The sequence below is a fragment of the Epinephelus fuscoguttatus genome, linkage group LG6 (assembly GCF_011397635.1).
Source record: "Epinephelus fuscoguttatus linkage group LG6, E.fuscoguttatus.final_Chr_v1".
Classification (NCBI taxonomy): domain Eukaryota; kingdom Metazoa; phylum Chordata; class Actinopteri; order Perciformes; family Serranidae; genus Epinephelus; species Epinephelus fuscoguttatus.
Window position 1 is genome coordinate 14,321,932 of NC_064757.1, and position 26,916 is coordinate 14,348,847.

Genomic DNA, 26,916 nt, shown 5'->3' on the forward strand with positions numbered 1-26,916 from the left:
AGCTATTTCAGCCACAGAAAAGATTTTGTTTCAAAGTATTCAAGTCAGTCAGTGGGGCTCATTAAAGGAATTAAAACCTGCTGCTATGTAAACCTGGTTTTGACAGGCTACGGTAATTAGCTTCACTTGTATACTTTTGATTTTGCATTATGTCACTCCACTTGGACAAGGCGTTGGCAACCTGACTTTGCCATAAAACTATCTGGCACACTTCAGGCAGGCTATATCTTGACCTAAATTTCAGCGGCAGCCTTTCCTATGATGTCAGATGGGATTGTTTTTCTTCCCTGTGTTTTTCTTTCTGCTCTGTGGTTTGGGAGACCCCCTCTAACCATCAGTATAACCACCATCTCTTCATCCAGCCATCACAGAGCAGGAAAGAGATCTGTTTATTTCAGCTGGGCTTTCTGGACCCAGGCGCATGTCGGAATAATCTATCCCCCATCTCCGCAATGCCCAATTTGTCAGCTCACTGATAAAGCGCAAATGTTTCTCACTTGCCAGTTTTGATGTCAACAGCTGTGTTTCATCTGCAGCCAGATCCCCTGTAGAGTTAAACGGAGCATCAGACAAAGCCCAAATGGCCAGGTGATCTTTCTTGAGATCCTAAAATACATGATATGTGAGCAAGGGACACTTTTCATGATTGCAAAAATAAATTTGTAGCTCACTTCAGGGGGAAAATACCTAAGGTATTTCTTCTTCGAGATATTAAAAAGAACTGGAGAGGATTGTTTCAATAGATCCAGAGCCCACATGAAAGGCACCGCAGAGAGTGACTGCATCAGCTCAGCAGACTTTGGATATTTCAAAGGCTGTCAGTTGATAGATGCACTGCAGACAGTCATTACGGCTCCAAAATAAAAGATGAACAACAGAAAATCCTTTAGAAACAGAGAAGAGGCTGGAGGGAAAATCCTCATCAAAACAGCACTCTTAAAAGACGAGCTGCCATCCGCAGTCTACCAGATTAATGGAGCTCCCCTTTGTGAATGATCAGCTTTGATTACAATTTCAAATATTCTTTTGCTGGGTGCCATCTTCCCCAAACTGTGGCTGATTAGAAACACATTATTACACTCTGCCTTTCTTAGTTTTCCATTGTCTTCAGGGGGAGTACGAAAGGCATGTTCACTTAGACTTTTCCTAATTAGAGTCAAGCACAATTAAATCAGAAACACACAATCAAAAACATAAAATATCTCCAGTTGAAATCATGTGTTTCATTTATAATGTGATTTTTTGGATGGAGGTGGTGGATACTTTTTGGCACGTGTTGCTATTTATAACACTGGTATAATTACATGCCAAGTTCTTCCTTTGGCTATGATGTACATTTTTAGCTGAGACATAATTCATTCTGCCATCGCTGGCATTCATTATTGTCACGACTGGGCTCGAGTCAAACAGCCTGGGAAAATTATATTTCTCGGTAGATATCAGAGGCAGAGAGACAGAAAGCCACAGAGGAGCCTGTTTTTTATCTGCTTAACTGAGACACTATTTTCCTTGTATCATTCACAAATCAGTCTAGGCTTACAATGCAAAGTCAGGACTGAAATTTATTCACAGCCACAAGACTTCACCTAACAGCCTCCTCCTCGCCACAACAAAGACGGCAGTGAGAGCAGAAATGGCAGCATCTCACTGAAGACTCTAACGACTGCCTGCATTGTTGGAATTCCGGCTTAACTTCCTGAGTCTGTCCACACCTGGCTGACCGCCAGCACACGCTTTTCTCTCATTTTTTCCTTTCCTTCCCTTTATCGAGATCATATGTAGACTAAATTTTACTGTTGAGACATAATATGAGTCTTTTCCAACCTCACCCACGTGTAATGAGAAGTTGGATTAGGTTCTGTGTCTTTTTTACATCTTATATCTGTGTATATTTTTGCAGCATTTCTATCCCTGACATTTGTAACACCCGCAAGAGTGGATACATTAAGTGCTACTGAATCATTTCTGCAAAATCATTTCAAAATATTTATCACACCCTCCTCTATGTGCGTCAGTATTCCGTAAAATGAGGCGCCCCGTGATGTCATGTGTTCTCTGTTTTCAAGTAGCAAATTGTGGCTGAATTTCTTTGGTATCACTGGCTGCCCGTGGGTGTGACAGACATATTCACACTTGTCCCATGTCCAAGTGAACCCCTGTAATGAAACTGGCAGTGGCGCAGCATCGTTGGAGCTTAGCTCAGTCAACCATCTGTTAGGTTGCATGGATTCATGCGGAGTAAACTGGAGTGGACCTTGTATGGACATGTTCTAGCATGACTGTCATGACATCAATGTTCACCATGAAACGAAAAAAAAAAAAAAGCCATTCCTGTCTCTTTCTAATGGAAAAAGCATGCGAGGAGAGTATGAATCACTGCCTTTCATGTCTAATCCAGATTTCAGTACATTAAATAAATTAGATACAGAGACATCATACAGCATATATTATGCATGTACATCCACATTCACACATGGAACAAATTTTAGCATTGGTAAGGTTTTCCAGTGATATTAAATAGCAAGTCAACCTAGATATTTGCTCTCTGATAGTGTGCCACAACATCAACAGACAGCACCAGCAGTGATAACACAGATGCCTTTTACAGATGAAAGTCGTGGCGTTGTGGACGTACTTCACTGTGTTTTTCTGAGTTGTGTGATAAACCTTGGCAGTTGATAAGCACATAGTGATGAAAGAGCTGAAGGGAATCAAAGTGGTATTCTGTTGGCCAGTGGTGCCCCCTGGAATTTTTTACAGGGGGGCCAGATGGGGGCCACTGTCAATCTTGGGGTGGCAAACAAAAATTAAAAGCCATAACTGACTATGTCAATACGGAGAGTTAAGAAATCGCATATTGATATACTTTAGTTTCTTATTTTACAGTTAATATCACTAGCTATCTGATGTGCATAGACTAATACTGGCACCGTAACATTTGAGTTCCATAACAATCCTGGTTTAATATGTTATGTATCTATAAATGATAGGGAATTTATTGTTTTTCAGATAGGCTGGTTGTCCTTTTCCTTAGAAAGACAAATTTAGAGCTTTAATTTGAAGGAGTACATTGATTGTATTGAACAAACTCTCTTGAGGTGAGAGTTCAAGAGAGAAAATGATCATGCCAGTTGTTCCCTTGTCAAAATTTAGCCTAAATTATGTCAACAAGCTATGGAAGCAGTGGATGCTTTATGTTGTGTGGTGTCACACAATACCAGTACCTTTGTGCTAGCTTAAAAAATCTAGCCACAGCCTCTTAAAGACAGTGGGGGGGGGGTGGGGGGGGGGGGTCACTGCTGTTGGCATGAATATGGTAGTGACGTGATAGCTTGTTCATCTTTTCAAGTAAAAGGTCTGCCCACCAATAATGGACACCCATCTCTGGCAGAAAAAAAGTTGACATTTGATCCCATGGTGAAGATAACAGTTCAATTAGTTCTTTCTAGCAAGGACACATAAGGAATTCCTCTCTCCCCCCTCAAGGACAAAGCCGGTTTTGGCTGCATTTTTCTCGCTAAGTGGCTGAGCCATAAGCCCAGAGGTGAATTGCTGCTGCTCAGCCAACTCAAATACGACTCTGCAGGAAGTGCTGAGCTGGATGGACTTGCACTGCTGTGTCTAATGTTAAAAGCCCAGACTAGTGCTGAATCCCTCACCACTTCAGAGCACGACACTATCTCTCCAGCCCTTTGTCCATCGCGTGATAGCGGGCTGTAGGTTCCCAGGCTGCTCACATCTCCACTTCCACATAAACTAGAGGAATAATTCCCAGGAAGATGTGTGGGAGGGAGAATACTAGATTTTCCAAGAAAAAAGGGAGGAAAGAAGGACAGGAGTGTATATGGGTTGCCATAGCACTATATAAGGGAGGAAAAAGAAGAATAGCAGCGTTTTCAGTGGGAGGACGCAAAGGGGAGGGGTTCAGAAGAGTGCAGAACCCCCATAAATAAAGCTAATGAAATGGCAGTTGAGTCTAGAGAGAGGTGGAATGGCTGGTTGGGTCTTACCCACTGTCTGATTTATCCTCAGTGTCCCTGTGAGCACAGCGGGGAGATCCATTACCTCACCTCATCAATAACATCCCATGGACAGGGAAAAAGGCCTGCTTTCCACACCGACACCCACCCCAGGGACCAGCTCAGAAGGCTCACTCAGTGGGGGAGAGGAAGCCGGCGTAATGTAGTCACACATAGAGAGCAAAAATGTCTCTGTTGGGGGATGGGTTGCTTTAGGGGAGCTGTGCAGGGGGTAGTTCAATGTACAGCACATAACACACTCAGCACACTGCAGCATCTCACATGCACATGCATATGCATCTCACAAGCCATGGAAATTGATGCATTTGCCATTTCCCATATGGACACAGTGTCTTTATTCTTGCTCCGTGGGTGGATGGTGGAAAGATAAAGCATACAGTCTCTGAGTCAGTTGACGCAGAGAGCTATCATCAAAGAGAGTGTCAACACACAGACTCGTAAATGGTTGATAGGCGTCACCTAATTCATAAGTAATGCTGTCGATAAACTGGAACAGTACAGGTGTACGCATGCCTGAGATTGTGATGTACTATAAACAGAGCAGCGATTTTAAATGATCCCGGAGGGCAGACTGAAAATATGAAAGTGCAGGAAATTGTTCTTTAATGTAACCGAGAGTAGTGGAATTAAAACAAGGCATGTGAGGAAGATAATGGGGCCTTGGAAGTATTTTACACCAGAAATGAGGTGAAATGTCAACAGAGCTTATGGTCTACAGGGAGTTGATAACAGTACAGAGATAAGAATAGAGTGCGATAGCAGATACTGTGATTGAAGTAATCTCTGTCACACACTCCCTCTCTCTGTGCATGTGTGTGTTAGTATGATCTTTCATGTGCTTTTTGCAGTGAGATCACAAGGTAGTGGCAGTGTCTGTGTCAGGGCTGAGTAAGACACCCTGAGGGAAGGGCTTTTCAGCTAGCACGGCTGAAAGGAGGAAGCTTGACACTCTAACACGCCACAGAAAGGCAGAATAAAATCCTTGTCAATCACTCCCCATCTCTGAGTCCCCACTTTCCCCCCAACTGCTCTGCTGTCAGCTAAGCAAATGTTAAACTCTGATCACGCAATTGAGGATTTCACTGCTTGTGTCAAATCAAGAATCCAGATTTGCCCTTGGAGAAACTCTGCCGTTTGGACTGAGAAAGCGCAGTAATTTTAGCTTTATAGAGAGTGAAATGAAGTTGACTGAATCTCTCTCCTCAAAGCTAAGCCTCTACACCGTGCTACGTCATAGAGAGCCTTAGTGGGGCCACTCAGAGTTTAGCTCCCCACTCACTGCACTCAGTAGTCAGCTGTGCCTTTCAGCAAACAGACAATCAGATTACATCTCACTGTCAAAAAAGCAGAAGGAGTCTCCAGGCACATGCAGATGGAAGCCTCCTGTGAATTGCAGTACCCTAAAACTCCGACCCTGACAGGACAGTGGAGGACCAGGCTATTTTTAAGTGGCTCTGCTGCTACACAGATTTAATAGGTACACTCCCAGCTGTAGGAGTCTCTACAGTATTGCTGCCCTCTGCAGATTAGTCACTTATAATTTGTTTTGGCCACATAGCACACAAGAGACAAAGACCCCAAAATACAGGGGACACTTAAATATTACTGGGCTGTCAGAATAGAATTAAAATGGCAAATATTATATTGTTTTCTTTGAGGTTTTATCATTTATCAGCCATGAATCACAGTCATGAATCTTGTCACTGTGTGCTATGAGTTGATACGGTGGATTTGTTGCTGCTTAGTTGCATGATTCAACAGATACAGAGCAACATAAGCATTCATTTGGAGCTGTGTTTCTGACCACCAGTTGGGTGTAAGTCCAGTATTCACTCTCCTTTTGGCTCGGTTTTTGTTCTCCACCAGCTCCTGAGGAAAATAGCTGGCTCTTAAGTTGCTAAATGCTCCACTACGTTCATTAGAAGTGCTGAAAGTTGCTATAAAGCTCCATAGAGCTGATGGGGACTGCTGGTTTACAATTCACTACCATCGACCCCTTTCAAACTACAGTTAGTTACATTTTAATTACAAATGTCTATAGCCATGTTAGTAGCTATGTGAGGTTGTACTTAGGCACAGCAGTGATTTGAGCTAAATGCTAACATTAGCATGCTAACATACTCACTGTGCCAGCATGTGTATGTTGCAGCAGAGCAGGTATAATATGTCCTGTATTCCCCATTTTCTGTGTTAGCATGCTCAGGTTTGTTAATTAGCACTACACAAAATGTAAAGAAAAAAATGTGATTGAGTCATAAACTGAAGTACTGGGAGAACTAACGGTGGTACAATTTGCTAGTGTTAAGACATTTCACTAATAAACAAAAGTGTCAACCTCATGGTGGCATTAAATGAAATGTCAGAAGACCAATACCAAGTCAGTAGGATCCATCCTCAGAATGAAATATACCACATTCATTACAAGAATACTGGTGTGGACTCAAGTCACATGACTTGGTCTTGAGGCAGACTCTAGTCACAAAATTCATGAGACTTGACAAAATCAACTTGCAACTTGACTTGGATTTTAACACCAGTGACTCTTGACTTTACTTGGACTTGAGCCTTTTGACTTGAAAATACCTGATACCTCCAAAGATAAAAAAAAATACAATGGTCAAAGAGTGTGCCATAAATCAATTCATTTACCTTCATTTCCTGATTGTTAATGCTATTCATTTCCAGCAAGTCGACACTTAATTCCCCAGATCCTCTTTGTCTAAACCGATCCAACGGCATTCAATTAAGATGCAGGAGAAAACCATGAAGAACTAAAGCTATGTTATTGAGTACCAGTTTAAAAAATATATATACGAAAGATATTTCATTTTACGTACAAAAACTATGTGGTGGTCTGCACTAAATAACTGCAGTATGCAAAATGTGCATGTTGGAAATTTCAGATGGAGACGCAAGAACTTCCAATTTCATTCAACATTTAAAGTTGTATAAAGAACAGTAAGTGGCGATGAATATTAACATAGCGAGCTAATGCTTAGCTAACATTATTACTCTGTTGTTAAAACGGCATTATATTCAGTGAAAAGCGCATTATGACTTGCTTGGGCTGCAAAACTTAAAGCTTAGGACTTGGTACTTGACATGGTACTTGTTAGTCTTCACTTGGGGCTTGGGTGCTGAGACCTGAGACTTAGGCTTCTTGTGACTTGCAAAGCAATACCTTGGTCCCATCTCCGCAGTTGGACAGTACACAATTTGAACAAAGTAGATTACACATTTTATTCTACACAAATAAATTAAGCACTTTATAGTACATTAATGTCAGTATCCTGTTCCAAAACGATCTGATAAAAATACAAAGGACCATGTTGCTGTATATGTCCTTGAGGAAGAGGGAGATATACTATTCAGCAGCTTCTGTCTGGCTCTGCTGACACCAAGGTCAAAATGTACACAGCCCTGCCTACGAAGGAGGGAAAATAGTCCATCAAACGAGCAGTGAACCAAGCGCCTGCATCCTGGAAAGCGTTGATGCAGGAATACAGGGTCCTCTGAGAATAGAGGCCGCTCTGTAAGCATCTACAATGCTCCCTGAGCAATCACAGTTTATGTTCCTTTTTCCACCTGACCTGGCCTTCTGTCCTCTAGCACAGAGGCAACAGCACCAGAGGTGTTTTCAGAAGTGTCTTTTGTCGTGCTCAGAAAAAAACAGAAAGGCTATCAATAGATGACGTGCCACAGATTCATGTGGAATAATCCACCCCAGCTGTCAGATCCCGTTCATGTGAGCATAATCAAAACCTTATTTGACAGTATGTAAATTCCTGTAAAACAGTGTGTTCTTCAGTATGACAACACACATCAGAGGCTGGAGTCCATTGTGGTTGACTACAAGAAAAAAAAAAAAAATAACTGGAAAGAGCTGAGTGGTCATCGTAAGAGAGTAACAGAAGAAGAATTTAGCCTTCGACTGCCAAAGCTGGTGAGTCACATCCGATCTGAGAGATTCTTGTCAGATGTGGGATAGTGGGAGGTGTGTGTGGGCTGCAGAAATATGATATAGAAGCTCGGATCCAGCCTGCGAGCGTTTTCTCTTGAACGCCCAGAAATTAATCCATCCACCTTGGAAAGTCCTCAAGGCTTTTCTCACTAAGAATGTAGAGTGTTAGTAACAGACTTGTATAGGGTCTTTGTGTGTTTATGTACGTACGAGACGGAGAGGAGACTGTGAAGGAGGCGAACAATACACTGTATATGCCTTCATGTACGTTGACTGTTTTGTTTGTAATATCTTGGTGATAATGATATCCACTGCTTATACTCCTGCCTCTGTGCTGTGTGTAACTTGACGACAATGGCTATAGTTGGAGCCCTGGGGCAGCTTTACACTCAGTGACCTTTGCAATCTTTTTAAACTACTAAATGTAGCAACATCACAATTTCAAGTGCCTTATATTAATTATCATGTTGATCTCTATCTCTCTCTCACAGCTTCATATCTCCCTTGTCATTATTTTGCTAAAAACTTCCTCTCTATCCCACCCATTCACTGTCTGTGTCTGCTGAAAGGAACGGTCCTCATTTTGATCCCGGGAATGATTGGTGCCCAGCCAGGTGGCAATAATGTGCCCATTCTACTGTGTTTCCTTCCAGAGGTCATGGGTGTTGGGTGATTAACACACAGGATGTGACCTTTAATCCACTAGCAGCTCCTCGCAGCATTAATCTCCCCCAGCTAGCATTCAGCTCTGATAATGGCATGTTAATTAATGACGCTCTTTTGAGGTGGCGTCAGCCGGCACTGGAAGCTCCGAGAGCTGGTTAACACTTCACACATGTTCTCAAGCATGCGAGTCACCTCCAGAATATCAAATGCAGACTTGTACGCTCACAAATGTGACAGCCAAATGACAGTAAAGATTTCTTCCCAGGAGCTGGTTGCCAATGTGTTTTTCAGCGGCAGTCAGTGATTAAATGTTCCATTGTTAAATTCTATATTCTCTGCATCAGTGCCAAGGAGTGAGATTTATGTTATCTTCTGCATACCAGCATAGCCATGAATGCACGTTTTCACAGGCAAAATGTCAACCCATTCTCTCTTCCCGTTTCCTCATATCTTTCTGATAAAGCAAATGCATTCACAAACACACATGCCCGATCCACCCAAAGGACTCTCATGGTCATATTCAATCAAATATTTACATTTGCTTGTTCACTATGTCATGAACCGGCTCATTGTTCAGACAAAGGAGGGAGAACACACAACAGGGTGGAGGTCAAAAATAAAACAAGTTATTAAAGTATTATACAAAACAAATTAATGAGATGTGACAGTAACATCAGTGATGTATGTGAATGTGGGAAATAGTGTACGAACATGTTGCATGATAAAAGAAAAAGACAAAACAAAGTAACCAAACCAGGAGAACGTTGAGGAGCTGAGGCAGCTTGAACTGGCTGGCTTCGTAGACTTGCCAGCTCATCAGCCTAGGTGAGCCAGCTCAGTAATAACCTGCACTGCCAACCCACTACCTGCAAGTGGAGAAGAAAACACAACCAATAATAAAACACTGGAAACAGCAACTGCAATATCAGGTGAAAGAAAATATATATATATATATATATATCCCAGTCTTTGACTCACCAAATTACACCTTCTTTCACACCTTTCTCCAACCTGGTACCTAGAAGCTTTTTTAAAGAATGGTGAGACAAAAACTTTTGAGAACAAGGAGTAACATTTAGAAAGGTCTGTACAACTCCAAAATGCACCGCCTCCGTAGGTGTAGATTTCAACATTTAGAACATGTGCATTTGTTCCTTCCAATAAAAACATGAAGAGGACTTTTATTTTGACAAAATTAAAGGCATTTACATACTAAACTGATGCAGAAAAGGCACAAATTGCTGCATAAAAATTCACAACACTGAAACGAAACGTTTGCCCTTGATCAATTCTAATATATTTAACATCATCCAAATGCTGCAGAAAACACAACATGGCTTAAAATACCTCAACATTTTTGAGATGGTCCTGAAAATCTCCTGAAAAAAAGGGAAAGAAAGGCAGATCTTAGCTTCCATTTTCAATTTTTCAATTCAGTTTTATTCATAAAGCCCAATATCACAAATCACAAGTTGCCTCAGAGCGCTTTACAGCATACGACATCCCTCTGTCCTTTGGACCCTCTTTGACAAAAAGAGCAGAAGTGACATACGACAGATTGATGTGGTCAAGTTTTGACATGTGTGTCTGCATAGAGGTCATAAAGTTTTGCTCAAAAACTGGACACACTAAACGAAACACAAAGCTGAGCTTGAAACATCAAACCCATTACTTGCAAAAAAAATCCCCAGAACCTGATCTCTTAAACTGAAGTGGCACTGCTTAGCATAACGTTTTCATCTTCTTTCATTTGCAACTCAAGCAGCTTCCTCTGCTAATCTGTGAGAAATGGGCTGCAATGGTGCAGGTATGAACAAAACAGCTAACTTAGCTTTCGTCTTTATTTCTGAGTGACGTCAGATTCTGCACGTGCATGGTTCATGGCACAAGTTACCGCACAGGCTGGAAACAGACTCTGGCACGCTCTCAGATGGCTTTGAGGGTGACTTGGGTGGAGTACGTTTAGCTGTGTTACACACATGGTCATCAGGCCACATGCTGCTAAGTCATTTCCGAGAATCATGTCTACCCCTTCAAATTGAAGCTCAGGGCGAACACCAACTGCCACTTCAGACACCAAACCTGAAACCAGCTTTTATTTTGTGAAGCAGAACAAAGAGGGAAACCAAACCCATCCCTTGGACAACAGTGCCACCAAAAAAGGGAAAACTGAGCAATGCATAAGAGACTAAAGACTCTGCGTCATGCAAAACTTTCACTGCAAGGTTTTTTTTTGGTCTGACTGTGGAAGTAACAAGCCCCTCAGAGATGAATGCTGAATTGTCAAACTATTTGCTCACAGTATTGGACTACAGTTCAACCCCAGGAATTGCACAAACCCACGTTGTGGAGCAGCAAATGCACTTAACTTTACTTGTCCGCCACTAGACCTGTGTTTTGCTGTGAGTGCAGGGTAATCTTTCTTAGAGTGACCTTGGTTTTGGCAGTAGTTACAGACACTGTTAGGATCAGGTTTATTCCAAGTACGACAATCAACCCTGGAAGATGACGCTAAACCTGCCTTATTAGATTTTATTGAGTATGCGGGAGAATAGGACTGCTGACCACAGTCACCTGGTAACATGTCAGCAAAGGAATGGTTGTGCGTCAAAACATATTCATCTGCCAAAACGGCTGCTTCATGAGGGGTTTTAACTTTCTTTGAAAGTAGAAATCCTGCAAGGCATTTTCGATTTGTTCCACTACCATCAAATTGTATGGTTCTTCAAATGTTTTAACACCACATAGGCCACTAGACTGTGTCTCCTAAAATCTTTATGAAGCCATATTTCTGTGTCAGAACACACTGTATCTCCAAAAAACACCAAATAGGTGGAACAACAACAGAGTTGAGACCCACCACTAGCTAAAACTAGACCAAAGCTACCTCTCTGAACTCAACCCTAGTCTTCAGACAGGGACCAGCAGAAGTTTTTAATAACAAAAACCAGTGGGACTGGAAAGCACCTACAATGCGGCCAATCCCAGACACACACAGACCTGAACTGGAGCATGTCGCTTTACCCACTTTCGCTTTCACTTACCCAACTGAGCACACACAACCAACCAATTCTCCCACCAAAACAATGACCATCAAAACATCCTTGGCTTTGCTGACAGTGAGCAGCAGGTTGTTCTCTGTGCACCACTCTGCAAGGTTGATGATTTCCTAACAATTTAATTCCTGTTGATTTTTGAAGAGAGATAAAAGGAGATAACTGGGGATGTCTGGGCTTAGCCAACATGACTGAGCCGTATGTGATAGCAGCTATAATCTTTGAGGACAGTCCCCACCATTAATGATCAAAGTTGCAAAGGATAAAAAATTCTTTATATATCTGGTGGTCAAAGCTAAGCCCCTTAATCGCTGTCAGAGAGACGGAGGGACTGCTTACAGTGGATGGAGAGTCAGTAAATTAATTTCAGAAAGATTTCAAACATGTTAATGTTCATATTGTGGTCTTGTATGGGAGTATAAAATGTGTATATAATACCAATACATTATCCTTGTTGTGCAGCTGTCCAGAAGAGTTCAGGTGGGGAAAGAAGAGGTGCCCTTGACAGTTGTAACTTAGAGGAGGTAAGCTATAAATCTCATTAAGATGACATTCAAAGAACAATATTGGCTGTGTATGTGCCTTTCACTGGCTGCGTGCCTATTGTGCTCTTAGTTTCCATCTTCTATGCTGCTTACTCAAACACAGATTCAAACTCCTCCTTATTAGGCTTTATTTGGAAGGATGTATGCATGTATGTTCACTTCAGTGTAGATAACCAAAAAACATTTTTTCCAAACAAAGTAATTTTTTTATGACCACATTTTGGTATTTAAAAGACAGGCTTAACAACACAGAAATCTATCAGTCAAAAAACACCATTCTGTAGCATCTTTGACGGTGCCAAAGAGGGATTGTTATTTGACTGTCTGCACCTGTAGCTGTTTCTCATTGTTCTTTTTCAATTGGGATCTTTCTCTCTTCAAACAATCGGTAGCAGAAGCAGTTGTCCATAAAACCTATAAGACTGGTAGTCTCATACATATAAGAAAAAATGTGCCTCTTAGTAGGCTCCATTACTACTACAGCTACAGCCTTCACTACTCATACTTACTGCCAGTGTGTTAAGTTGTGCAGTGATTACAGTGCATGGCACGTGACTGCAGAGTTGATTGTTCCTGACTCATCTGGAAAAAACGTTATACTTTCAAACCCTCAGCTAGTTGATTGGATGATTCATTACACCTGCAGCAGTTTCTATTACTCTTATAATCGTTTTAACAGTTAGGACCTCTCTATCCTTTTTAACTGTTATTCATTTGAAGCCTGCTGTACTGTGCAGTGGTTAGAGCATAGAGCACATGTCCAAACACTTTGTGGTTTGATTCCTGACCTCTGCAGTGCAGTGCATTTTGGCTTTGAGATTTTTCTAGCAATTCATTTAACATTTCCGCGTTCCCAGTAATGTGTTTAATGCATTTTAGCTGTCAGCATTCGCACTGCATTTACAGTTGAAAAGGAGTGGAACTGTTCTTGTCAGTGCTTGAACCTTATGTTTTATTTGATCATGTGAAGTTATTGTGTTTGTTTATATTGTGATATTTAAGTCAGTAAAGTAACCAACTGAATAACTAACCAACATCTTGCGTCTTCCCACAGGCCCTGATTAGTCATGTAAGGGAAACAGATGACATGAGCTCACTATTGCTGGATACACAATAATACAATAGCAGCAGAAACCAGGTCAGACACACAGACAGGCTGTTTATACAAAGAGCATTTTTAAAAACAGCATAGCAGCTCAATCACAAGAAATGCCTCATTTAAAACTTAGAATAAATAAATAAGCAAAAAACAGAACATTTTTAAAGGAATTTAATTTAGGAATGGTATAAACATTTCACATATGAAAGTCACATGATAATTCACTGATGTTTCCGCACAGGATTTGTACACATCCAGGTATGAGACTGACTACTGCAGCTGAAACAAAACATGTTTCACTCCTCCTTAAAATCCTCCTCACTTCACCTCCCCCACAGTGGCTCCACTTCTCCCTCCAGTCTTTCCACTCAGTGGTTTTGGAGGAGTAGCTCTATTGGCTGGTGGCTCTGTCGGCTTGGGCCTCCCTCTCCAACACTCTGGCCAGGGAGCAGCTCTCCTCTGAGCCCAGGCCTGGTCCCCAGCTGGTGTCTGGGTCTGAGGCTGAGGCCAGCAGCCTCCAGCAACAGTGAGCAGAGACAGTCTGAGCGAGGCTGCCTGGACACACAGGTACATCAAAACTATTTATAAAACGTTCGTGGAAATGTTCTGTTATCAGAGATTTTTGGAGGAAGATGGTAACTATGTTGTATTTCAATTATTGTTGATAATGAACTTTATGCCACACCCAGGTGAAGCTTTATAAGGGGGGAGAGGAAAACCCAACACAAGGAGATACTGACATGTGTAGGGTTCTAGATAGAGGAAGACAACAAGCAGACTTCTAATTTCTAATCAGCAACTGTCTATTTGTTGGCTGAAATGACAAATGTTGCTAACATATTGTTGCAGACAGAGCTAGCTAGCTAAGTTATGCAAGTGTTCTCTGACCCCATCTTGAAATTTAATGTTTTTGACTTGATTTAAAACAGGATTCCTGTAAAGAGTCCTTATGTATTTGATGGCAACATAAATGATCTTATGCTAAAACACTGAAGCTAAAGCTGTATGTCTCAGGCAAAAAGTCAGCATCCTCACCAGCTGATGATCCATTTAAAGGGCATGCGATTAAAAAGCAAAACAAAATTGCTCTTCTATTGCAGTGTAGAGCTTAGTTAGTCTTTGCATTAGAAGTTTCATGAGGACAATATGAGAATTCGTTCATATTTCAATGAAAGGCCTTTTAGGATGCAACCTAAAAATGTGTTTGACAAATGCAAAAAAATAGTGTTTTTTGCCATTTTTAAAAAATCATGCATTTGGTCAAGTGTGTTCGTATATTTGTGAGTGTGTTTATCTGTCTGTTTGCAGCTAATCTGGTAAACCACTAGACCAATCAGCTTCCTGTTTTGTTTGCACATTTATAACCACTGTTGGAGGCGCTAAAAAAGTTAACGGTTACAGTAATTACTTTTTAGCAGTGATGAAGTAATATAACACATTACCAGGATTTAGGGTAATATTATTACATCTACAATGACACGTAACGCTTTACCACTCAAAAAAAAAAAAAAGAAAAAAAAAGTTAATTGTTCCCTGTTTTGTCATTTATGTACACTGCGCCACTTCCACCAGTGCACCACCAGAAAAAATTTTGGTTGTTGTGTCTTGTCATGTCATTATAGTCCACGCTGTAGAAGGGTGTTGGTGACCGGCACATCTGTGTGATGCTGTACTGTGCATTAACACCTTCAGTGTGTTTAAATTAGCATTCCTACAATGTCTACAATGTCTATCCCGTTCTGCTTTTGCATCTAAAGGCTGCTTGAAAGCAGCGGGGATAAAGAGCTGAAGTCCGGTTTGTTTTGTCCTGGTCCCTGTGATCGGCACATTTGGGTGATGCTGACAAATGTGCGCTGTCCTCTTCACACAAGAGCTACTCAAATGAGATGATATTGCTGAATGTGTAAAAGTTGCATCAATAAATGTATAAGCAAGAAGTGTGGTGGAGGCCTGTGTCTTTCTACTTTCATGTGGCCAAAAATCCATTAATGCAGACTGTTTTTCTTTGCAGAAAATTGTACAAAACAGGAAGCCCAAGGTGAGGTTTTCAGATTTCTTTCCATTTGCCTGATAAAGGTCTAGCCCAGAATGTACCCAATAAATGTATTTTGCAAGTTAGACAGTGTGCAGGTGTTTGTTTGCAACTTCTGCTTCTACTTCTCGTCCCTCTCCGACACACCTGCCTCATAAAATAGATGTGCAAAGTGTTCTTCTCTTCTGACTTTGTCCAACCAACAGTCTGAAATTCCTGTGAGAGGAAACCGAGCACCACGAGGAAACCCACACATGCATGGAGAGAACATGCAAACACCGCATAGAAAGGCCCCAAAAATAATAAAGATACAGAGGAGCTAAAAGTGTGCATTGCAGAAAGTGAGCACACTAATAAGTCACCCCTCCCCTTTCCCTTCTTTTCTCGTCTCCCTTCCTTCTTCTTCTCCTGTCTCCCCACCTCCTCCTCTTCCTATACTTTCAGCCCCTTCCAACATTTAAGGAGAGAGAAAAGGCCCCCAGCCCAGACACTGGACCCCATCTCCTCATGACATAGCAGTACTTGTGTGTGTGTCTGCATCTGTGTGATTTATGTGTCTTGTCCAGACTCAGTGGGAGCTGGGAGTACAGACCCCCCATCCTCCCCCACCCGCTCAACAAAGCTCTCTAAAAATGTGTGTGAGAGGTTTGGGGGAGGTTCCCCTGAGAGGCAAATAGAATTAAGGAGCCAACTTGAGTCACTGAAACTATGCTATAGCTCCTCAGCTGACAGCAGGAGCACACACCCAAGCCAGAGAGTATTCCCTCTCACAGAAACCTGTGTGTTTTTCTTTCTCATACCTGCACATTTTTACACTACACTGCTGTATAAACAGAGAAGACTCCATTTGAATCCTCATTTTGACCACTCTTCTCGACTAAACACCCTGAGAATGTATAATTTGCAATCATTACGCCTCTAATGTCATATTCTGACATAAAAATGAATAAAGCAAACACACATAATCACACACACTGTTACACCATCAGTACTTCCTCTGGCATTAATCTCACACATTTATTCTGGTCAGTCTACTGGCAGGCAGGAATCCACCAGGACATCTCATGTTGCATATCAACACTTCCATTTGTGCAGCGTGAGGTTTAAGTAGGTTAGAGGCAGGCATGCACACTCCTCTTTCGTCTCCAAGCCCTCCAGGCAGTAAACGATTCTGTCAGAGAGGCTGCTGCTCGTTATCGACGTGCTCGCAGGCTGCAAGTTGTGGGCACCGCAGCAGCTCCTAGCACATAGCAATGCAGCCTCTGCCTCTGCCTCTGCCACATGACAGCCATGGGTGATCGAGTGCATTATGGATCAGCTATAATACTATGCTCAGAGACATGGTCAAACCCAAAAGGGGCCTCTGCAGTGAAATGAATGTGTATTGATCTGAATAAGCACACAGGGATTTACAGTAGTAATTACATGAGTATGAGCTGCAGACGTGAGGATATAGTGGTCATAATTGCCTATAATGTATGCTTAATGCAGCACAGGCATTAAACAACAGCCCTGCTTGCCTAGCAGCCCTGTGAGACTGCACTTCATCACACAAGTGCAAAATGCAAGCATCAGTACGATAATATGCTCACAATGATAATGCTCACATGCTGATGCATGCTGATGTTAAGCAGGTGTAAGCAATGGTGTAGTGGGTGATATGTGCAGGTACAGGATATACCCACCTCTTTTTCTGACTATATATCCACCTATCAACCAAAAAGCTACTGGAATATATAGGAGAGTATACTCACTTCCTCCTCGTAACCTACTCATCTACTTAGTAGTACACCCACCTCATCAACTACCACCACACCACTGGGTATAAGGTTGACCACTATAAAGCATCTTAGCTTAACGTGTTAAAATGCTAACATTTGCTAAATAGCACTAAACACAAAGTACAACTGATGCTAACAGATAGATTTATTTGACAATCATAAAATACACATAAACATCACACATCTACAACTGTTGAGGAGCGTTGTAATTTTGCAAGTGTTTGAGTGTAAGGGAAAGTGTGTAGGGTTTAGTAGCATCTAGTGGTGAGGGCTGCAGATTGCAACCAGATGAAAGTTCTCCAATGAGCATGAACTCCTGGTTAGGATTCATTGATCAGGATGTTTTTACCAGGAGCCGATTTATCTGCAGAGGTCTCTTCCTCTTCAAAACAAACGGACCAGGTGATTAAAATTGATAAAAACACTGAATGAAGCAGTTTTACGTTACAAATCAGTGTTTCTCCAACACTGTTCAGCTTGTCACAAACAGGTCACTAGCCCAGCACCTGCTGATGTGTGCTTACCTATTTCTCTGATAACTTAAATGCAGATGTTCAGGAGTTTTTACTGGGATCCGCAGATGTCTCTTCCTCTCTTAAATAAACAGAGCCAGTGATTTAAACTGGTAGAAACACTGCATACAGCAGTTTCATATTGCAAATCAGTGTGTTTCCTACCATAGAAACATGACGATGCAACATGGCAAAGTGTACGAGGGCCTGCTCCCATGTGGATATAACAGCTCATTCTAACATAACAAAAACACAATGAAGAATACTATAACATACATTTCATTTTTGCCAATATATCCCCCTAAATGCTACAGACTGGGCCGTTAAACTAAGGTACTGGATGAATTAAACACTACATTAAAAACTGAGTGATCACCAAAGTTATTACAATTCCTGAGCTGAGTATGAATATGTGCACCAAATCTCATGATAATCCTCGTCAGTATTTGTCAAGACATTTTAAAAAGAAATGTTTCCTCACAGTGATGCTAGGGAAAAAGTCAGGGGACCACCAAAGTCAGGATTCATCCTCTGGGGAACAAATGTGTATGGTCATCCATCCAACAGTTGTCGAGATGTTTCAGTCTGGATCAAAGTGGTGGACAGACTGACTGAAGTTGCTATCCCTAGACCTCTGTCACTGGCATGGCTAAAAAAGAGAAAAATAGCTGGTTCATAATCTGCTTCCTCAGGCCAGTAGCTGTCCAAGGGGTGAGGTGGGATTTCGTGTGGTTAGACCAGAATAACAACACTCAGATTAATGAGCCCTGTTCTTCTGCATTGCTCAGACTCAATGTTGTTATTTCACGAGTAGCTGGAATGTGTGTATTTGGTGTCTGTGTGTACTGCATGTAGGTGTAGGTGTATAAGTGAGGCCCCTCACACACCCTGTAACATTCACACAGAGGAGTGCACACTGCGTAGGGGGTTTGGGTGGTTTATGGAGCAAAGGTAGCTGACTTGTATGATCCATGTGTTGCACCTGAGATGTCTGAGTGGAGCCCTCCCCCAGGCATACATGTTCCATTATCTCCCACCAACCAACCTCCTCATCTAACACACATGTTTCCTATCACGGTCAGGACATTCCAGGCGTTGCCCAGCATTCCACTAAAAAGATCTATCATGTACCAAGCACGTTCAGATAGAACAAAGATAAACCACACTGAGGAAACCCACTTGGATTTCTGTGTTTGTGTTCAGGATATAGTCTGATAAAGGTGATGGCATTAAGTGCACTTGTTAGCAAATCTGTACTGAACACCTAATTCCCATGGAGGCCAATTTGAGCCTTGTTCAGACGGTCACACTGGAGGTGGGAAAGTTTCTGGAAGAGCACAGCTGCGTCCTACTGTTTTCTGACAAGATGCACATCATACAAATGGCAAGAATTTAACAAAAAAATTGTAATTTCACCAATTTAACTGAATATGTATTAAAAAATAAACAGATATCAGGAACATGGTAAGCTGTAGAGGTGTAACGATGATGCTTCACCAAGTTCCACCATCATTTGTTTGTTGTATTAAGACTGTAATGAGAGTTTGGGCTGAGTGTGTTTAATTCTCTTTTTTATTGAGATACATAATACACAAAAATGAATAAAAGGACTGATTTCAAGATACTATAAATCACCCACACATACACCAATACTCTCCACATATAACCTTGTATACAGTAGCCTGTATAATGTATATACATCCACACATTTTCAATCTGTTGTTTAAATTGTATAGAAACAAAGTCTGCAGTGTCCCCAGAGGATGAATACCGCTTTTGGTAATTCCCTGACTTTTCATCTAGCACCACCAGCTGGCCAGCAAGTTTAAGGTGTAAAATATCTTAGACATTCATAAGATAATAGCATATATCCTGCGGACTCTGGTGATATCTTGACTGTTCCTGCAATGTTTGTATGCTAACATGCTAATCTACAACAGTAACCATGATAAATCTCGTCTCGTCTTGTCGTCCTCCGCTTATCCGGGCCCGGGTCGCAGGGGCAGCAGCCTCAGCAAAGAAGACCAGACAGTCCTCTCCCCAGCCACCTCCGTCAGCTCTTCCGAGGGAACCCTGAGGCGTTCCCAGGCCAGCCGGGCGATGTAATCCCTCCAGCGTGTTCTGGGGCGGCCCCGAGGTCTCCTCCTGGTTGGACATGCCCGAAATACCTCCCAAGGGAGGCGTCCGGGAGTCATCCTTACCAGATGCCCGAACCACCTCAACTGGTTCCTCTCATGATAAATATTATTTGCTGAATATCATTATGTTAGCATTGTTGAGAGCATGTTAGTACGCCAGTGTTTTGATTTAACTTGACGTGCCACTACAGCCACACTCTGAAGGCCCATTGGAAGCAAACAAATTGTTCAACATTGCCTCAATCACTTCTCACTTGTCGCTTTGGCCGTGTCAACCACTGATGTATGAAGAGAACTGGATACAGCGTCGGAGCATTGGCCATGTTCATTACCTGCTATGAAAGTTGCTCAGTGGTGCATAAACCCCATATGAAATTTCCCAGATGATTTGACTGCATGGCCTTTAGAGCAAGCGCACTAGAGACTTCTGTCCTGTTGAGCCGGCTATTTGCAGTTTAGCACTCCGCTAACTTGAATGGAGATAAAATGATTCAGTCATATGGCTCTTCAAGCCTCTCTAAATGTTATTGCACAGAATGGATTAAATCCAGTTGTGACTCTCAAAACAATGTATCCACTGATTTACAGACATGTCTTTCACCATGTAAGTCACTGGGAAAAAGTCTATTTGGGCCACAAGGCATCACATGACCCTGTAATTCCACTGTTTGGTCACCACAAAAATTGGCTTCAAAGTGCAGTGCACTTCCTGGGGGCCTGGTGTCAACAACACGTGCAAGCTAACATCACTCTAACCAGCTGTGGGAACATGTCTTATAACTATGTTGCTATGTTGTTGCTTCTGGGATCCCTCTTTTGTATGTCCCTAGCCTTTAAAGGCCCGGACACACCAAACTGACTTCAGAGAACCAGTGACAACAAAGGCCCTGTGCTGTGTCACCTGACGATGCCGTGTCTTGGCCAGAAAAGTTGCACATGAACACACCACAAAGACTAAACCTGATGGCCAGCAAGTGCATGTATTTACGGTGCGGCAGTGAACAGTAACACAAACCTTCATGAAGGGTTTCTGCTCAATGGCTTCGGAAAAATAATCTTACCTTACGTAACAAGTTTGTTTTGGTCTCACTCTTTCTTGATTTCAACTCTCTGTTTACTTTCCTAACTTCTGTTTCTCATCTCATGTGCTTAGCTGAACTGCCAATCAGAGGGATTTCATTCATTGATGAGCTCTGCCATTGCTGTTGCTGATTCAACATGCTGAATCTGCCAAAAAAAAGGTGATGGAGGCAGATGAGGGGCAACGGTGCAGGATACAACATTGACCAACGGCTGACCATCAGTTTGATGTGTCAGGGTCTTAAGATTATAGATAACCTTGGCACCTTAAATCCTTGGTCACCCCATATTTGAACTCTTTTGCCACAGTGTTAGATACCACTATTGAAATCCCAACATTTTATGATTATGACTTCTGATCCTACACCCAGATTATTTTTAATACACCCTGAGTGTGCTGAGCAAACTTAGAACTTAGCATATAACTTATCCCAAGACAAAGCGAGGCAATGCATGATACGTACATGCTGACTTACCTTTAATGTCCCTACACATATACATTGCCCTTGGTCAAATAGGATAAAGTGATGCTAAAGCACTTTCTCAGTTCCCTCTGGACATCATGCCAAGAGCAGAGGGCTTTTTACACAATGTACACCATGAGAGGAGGAGGAGGTGGGAGGGAGGTCTGGAGAGCCATCCGTGGGGGCGGATCAGGACAAGATCAATGGGAGTGACAGGGAGTGCAGGAGGCAGCAGGAGATTCAAAGTAGGCCAATAAATAACATCCTAGTGAGACAGCAACTGCCTCCTCCTCAGCCACCACTGCCCCGTTCCACCCCCGACCCCCCTGGCCCCGCTGACTGGGCCCCCTTGATTACTGGCCTCTGATGGGGGATGGAGGCCCTGGCTGCACAATACACCTCTCATACAGGGCCCTCACTCGCCTCTTGCCTCCATTTGTTGGACATTCATCTTTCAGCATGTGTGTGAGTTTGTTTAGGGGGTGGGGACTCAGTGGAAAGATGGAAGGGGGTCGGGGTGTATGTGTGTGTGGTGGTGGAGTGGGGGTCTTCCATGTTTTTTACATCTTCTCCCCTCTAATACACACCCATCCCCCTAAACATCATTCTATTTTCTATCTTGCCCCCCATCCCAGACCACTAGGCTCTGCTCTGTGGTTTCACTGAGTGAGTCAGGGGGTTTAAACATTAGCCACTCTTTGGTTTTTGCTGCACAGCAGCCAAGAAGAGGAAAAAGTGCTTATCTTCCCTTCAGTCTGGCTGACATGCAGCAGCAACAGTTGTGCCTGAAACCTTTTAGGCAGTTTCAGTTCTACTACACAGCCTGTACAGAGTGCCCTATAATGTCTTCTTCTTTATAAAGTCTGCAAACATAACCCTAATGATGTCATTGGGATTATCTCGGGTATGGTGTGGGATATGCTACGGTAGTGGTGTGACGACAAATTAATTCAGTTGGCTAGTCAATTTGTCCACTACTTTGGTCTGATATGAAATATTTATTAGATGGCAAGCCGTGGAATGTTGCACAGACATTCATGGTCCTCAGAGGATGAATCCTACTGACTCTGTTGATCCCTTGAGTTTTCCTCTAGAGAGGAATAGAGCTATAGAGACCAAAAGCGTTTGTTCTTTTTTTTGCACCAGGCTGTAAACATGTTTATTTCTGCTGTGAAGTTGGGCATTTTAACATGGGGGTCTGTGGGGACTGAGCAGCTTCTGGAGCCAGCCTCAAGTGGCCATCCAAAGAACTGCTTCATTTTTCAGCCCCTGAGGTCACTGCTTGTTTTCGACTCATACTAGAGAGTGAATCTAAAGCTATCATGGCCCTTTTTTGGACCATCTTTTTTTTAAACAGATAGATCTAATAAGTCCCCCAACTTAATGAAACCGTGATATTAAATTGCTGCAAATTGCTACAAATTGCTGTGTAAAAAAACAAACAAACTGGCTAGTATTAGTGGCTGTCAAATTCAGGTTATTGTTAATAGAAATCTACAACTCCACCCCAATATACAAGAACCGACAGCCTAAGACTGTAACACGTCATGAGTGCTGAAGAGGAGATTATGATTTATGCTCCAAGCCAGGATAGTGGATACATTTAATTACAGTGGATGACTGAATTTGGCATGCACCTGGAAGAAACTATAACTGAGGAGTGCACTTCAGGTTGGGAGACTTGGCTATCTTCCCTTGCTTCAGTAAAGAGTATCTAAATATTTAATAAAGCGCACACAGGACATGTAAGACTGGCAGGTGCCAGGCAGTCAGGCGTGTGTGTTGAGGCCAGTGCTGGCAGGCAGAGCAGGGCCGCACCTCAGCCAAGGTTATCGCCAAGACTCAGAGAGAAGACAGAGATTCCCTTTGTGGTTCACAGCCACTCGCTTACATGACTGTCATACCACAAGACGTGTGCGTGGAAGATGAGAGCAGCCGAGCATAGTGAGCTGACAGGAGCAGGCAGACAGGAAGGGAGAGGAGGAGGCTAGCAGGGAAGAAAGAGAAGCCCAGGGAGACAGATAGAGACAGAGCGATTCAGAGAAAATGAGTGGGAGGTGGGAGCAGAAAGTGGCAGACTTATACTGTAGATCTCTGTGGTGCGTTTTCAAAGTGCAGAGTGACACTTCCTATCACTATGTTGAGGGAAGTGGAGCGTGTCAGCTCCGGTGCTCTCTCACCCCATCTTGCATGCAGAGCAATTACCACTGGCACATACCCCCCCTCACCACCATCATCCCCCTGCAATTCAGTGAAATCAGCCAGCAGACCCGTGACTCATCATTTAGAGTAATAGGCCTGTCCTGTATTGGCCTCAGGAGTCTCAACGCTTGTAGGAGGCTTAAGGAGCACAGGGAGATGACTACACAGAGCTCGTTACAGGAGCGAGGACATCCTAGAAATCATCTCACCTTTTATCCTTATTAATATGGATCAGAGAGGCTGCTTGAGCCATTTTCTAACCTGTTGATTGCAACTAGCATTCCCCTGTTAAGCATCTAGGTTAAGGCGCAGCCTTTGGGCAGCAAAGTATGAAATTCACTTTTTGCTATTAATGCTAACCAGAATTTTATTTAGTGTGATTTATTTATTTAAAGGGACAGTGTGTACAATTTTCGGGGATATAATGGCATCTAGCAGCAAGGACTGCAGATTGCAACCAGATGAAACTTCTCCAGTGTTAATTGTTTAGGTGATTTTTACCAGGAGCCAAATTATTCGCAGAGGTCTCCTCTCAAAAACGAATATACGGGTGATTTAAACCAGTAAAAACACTGAATAAAGCAGTTTCATGTTAAAAACGACACTGCTCATTGCAGAGGGATGCAAGCTACAATGGCAAAAATGCAATAATGTGACTAGCCCTATCTAGAGCCAGTGTTTGTACTGATGCAATCTGGAAATCCATCGGTAAAAAAAAGAAAAAAAAATTTTTTTTTCTTCCTTTACAATCTCCAATGTAAATTGCAGAATCTGTCGTGAGAGATTAGTGCTGATGTAGAATCATGGCGGTGCAACATGGCGATCGATCTCTGTAGATGAGGACCTGCTCCCTATGTAGATATAAACGGCTCATTCTGAGGTAAAGAAGAGACAATGATTGTTATTTTCAGGTGATTATACACCAAAGAAAACATACTTATTCTATTATATTCCATTTCTTCCAATATTTCACCCTAAATCCTACACACTGGGTCTTTAAAAGCACACTGGCAGCCTTTGGACAGCAAAGTTTGTAATTCACTTTTTTCTCCTGATGCTAAATAACGGTTTATTTAGAGAGAAACAGAACCGGGGCATGACTGAGAAGCTGTATTGACAGTGTGTGCTACATAAACCATTGTTCCACCAGCCCTGTGATTTGCACTAAAGGGGTCGCAGCGGGTTACCATGGCAACCTTTCAGTATAGATGGCCTGTTTCTTTTCCAATAGCGGTGATCATCAGCATCATTGGAGGAGCATCATTAGCAGGGAGCCCTCGGGGCAGCGTGGTCAGTGTCTGGCCAGCACACTGGAGAGTGTGCGGAGAGAGTGATAGACAGAGGATTTGGCCTTTATCATCTGCAGGGTGCAGCGGGGCTGAGCCCTGACAAGACAAACCTCCCGGGCTCCTTTGTACCTGGATGCTTTTTTCCCCCCGCGGCATGCTGAGCTTGCCTCTGCATCTGTTGCCTTCAGCCCCGCTTGTCTCTTAGGCAACAACAAAGCCCTCGCCATGTTGATCTCTTCACTGTTGTCGTGTCAACACACGTAATGATTGTATCATCCCCGCTTCCAGGGGCTGTCATTCACATGGCTCCACCGCTTTCCGACATGCTTAGGGGGGCTCTTGTTCACGGCTCTGTGCAAATGGAGGAAAACACACAACAGTGAAACAGCAGCCCTCATCCCCGGCTCACACATTTGACACCCTTCAGAGGCTTTAAAGAGCCTCCTGAGGTAAACACTCTCATGGTGGGAAGGCTGGTGTCTGAGCAGACAAATGAGATCGACTCTGACAGCCACAGCAGCCCTCACCCTGCTCTGCTTACCCTTCTAATGCGTGACTTTTTCAATGGAAATAAAGATATCAAAATACAAGCCTGCACTCCAAAGTGCAGCCATGGGGGTTTTCTACACACTGAACTTCCAGCTGTAAATGTCTCTCTCAGTTCCTGGATCACAGAGCTCGTGCTGCTCCTCTGGTTTGAAATCAAAGTGGAAACACTGAGCGTTTGCATGTTTACACTTGTGTGCGAAAGGTGCTCTTACACTCATCCCTATCAGCTATAAACTGACATTTGAATAAAAGGTGGGTGGAGGGAGAAGTGGAGGATGGTTACACAAGTGTTTACATTTCCTCTTTCGCTGCAGCTCTTTCCATCAAATGCACACATGCCCAGAGTGGAGGTGTGAAGCTAGTGAAGAGTATAATTGAAGTGGTGTGATTCATCTACTCTCCTTAACCGCATCATGACAGCTCATATGCTGTGAAGTCTGCCAGCTGTTCCTCCCTCCAGCTTTAATAAATATACAGGACCGTTATAGCTCCTGGTTTCTAACCTTCATGTCACACAGTAAAAAAAAAAGAGAAATGCTTACGTTTACAATGTACAGTTTTTCTAAATATAAATAAGAGAGGTTGGGCACATGGATGGAGTGATGTCCAGGCCAAAGGAACCAGCTCTGCCCATCTGTTCATCTCTCGGCCCTCTCTTCCACCTCACCTCCCTTGTCTCACTTGTTTAGTGGTGAATGTGGACTGGCCACCGAGTGCCAGTGAGGAGAAGAGACGTAGGGTATCAACTAAAGAGCAGATGGGAAATTTCAATGAGTTGGAAAATCCAGTGTAGTAGAGGGCCTTCTTGAGTCAGGGTGCAGGGTGATACTGATGCAACAGTGCCCTCGTGTGGAATATTACAAATCTGCATCCTCTTCCTGTTGCAAGCAAGTAGATTTCTATTTTGTGTGCATTTTTATCAGAGATGTTTTATTTTTTTCTGTGAGTTTGCAAGGGGCATGGCTAGAAGACAACAGTAAGTGTTAGTTGGCTGGGTTAATCCTTGGCTCTTTTGCCCTTGTATCTGACTTACTCAGCTGACATATCTGCCAGAGTCAGCAGCCGGCCAGGCCGAGCAGACATGCTGAGAAGGGCTTTCTCATTTCCAATGCCGCCCGTAGACTGTGGAGAGGCAAGATGCTGAAGATGCAAGATCAGCTGCATGCCGAACCAAAACTTTACTTTACAGCAGCCTTTGACTCTAATTTTTGTCCTGTCAGGCGTTTTGGTCCAACTGGAACCTGCTGGTCCAGATCCTGCCTGCCTCCAGGACCTTTTTTAATGAATGTGTGATTAAAAGAAAAAGGAATAGCTATTAATGCAGCACCACTAGATTTTGTAAGAACCAATAAAGTTCTGTCTCACTGTTAAGGCTATAAATATTAGGCAGAAAAACACAGGATTCCAGGTGCTGTAGCGAAACAGGAAGTGTGTTATAAGAATTCACCAGATTTCCAAGTACTTAGAACAGATTTAATGAAAAAAAATGAAAGGAAAAAAGA

At 42.7% G+C, this 26,916-nt stretch overlaps 1 long non-coding RNA gene across 1 annotated transcript; it reads left to right on the top strand.

The window, feature by feature from the left end:
* The first annotated feature begins 13,856 nt into the window (after positions 1-13,856).
* Positions 13,857-19,749, top strand: LOC125890444 (uncharacterized). The gene is made up of 3 exons (XR_007449555.1): positions 13,857-13,934; positions 15,379-15,405; positions 19,693-19,749. It is a non-coding gene; the product is annotated as an uncharacterized LOC125890444 (long non-coding RNA).
* The last annotated feature ends 7,167 nt before the right edge of the window (positions 19,750-26,916 follow it).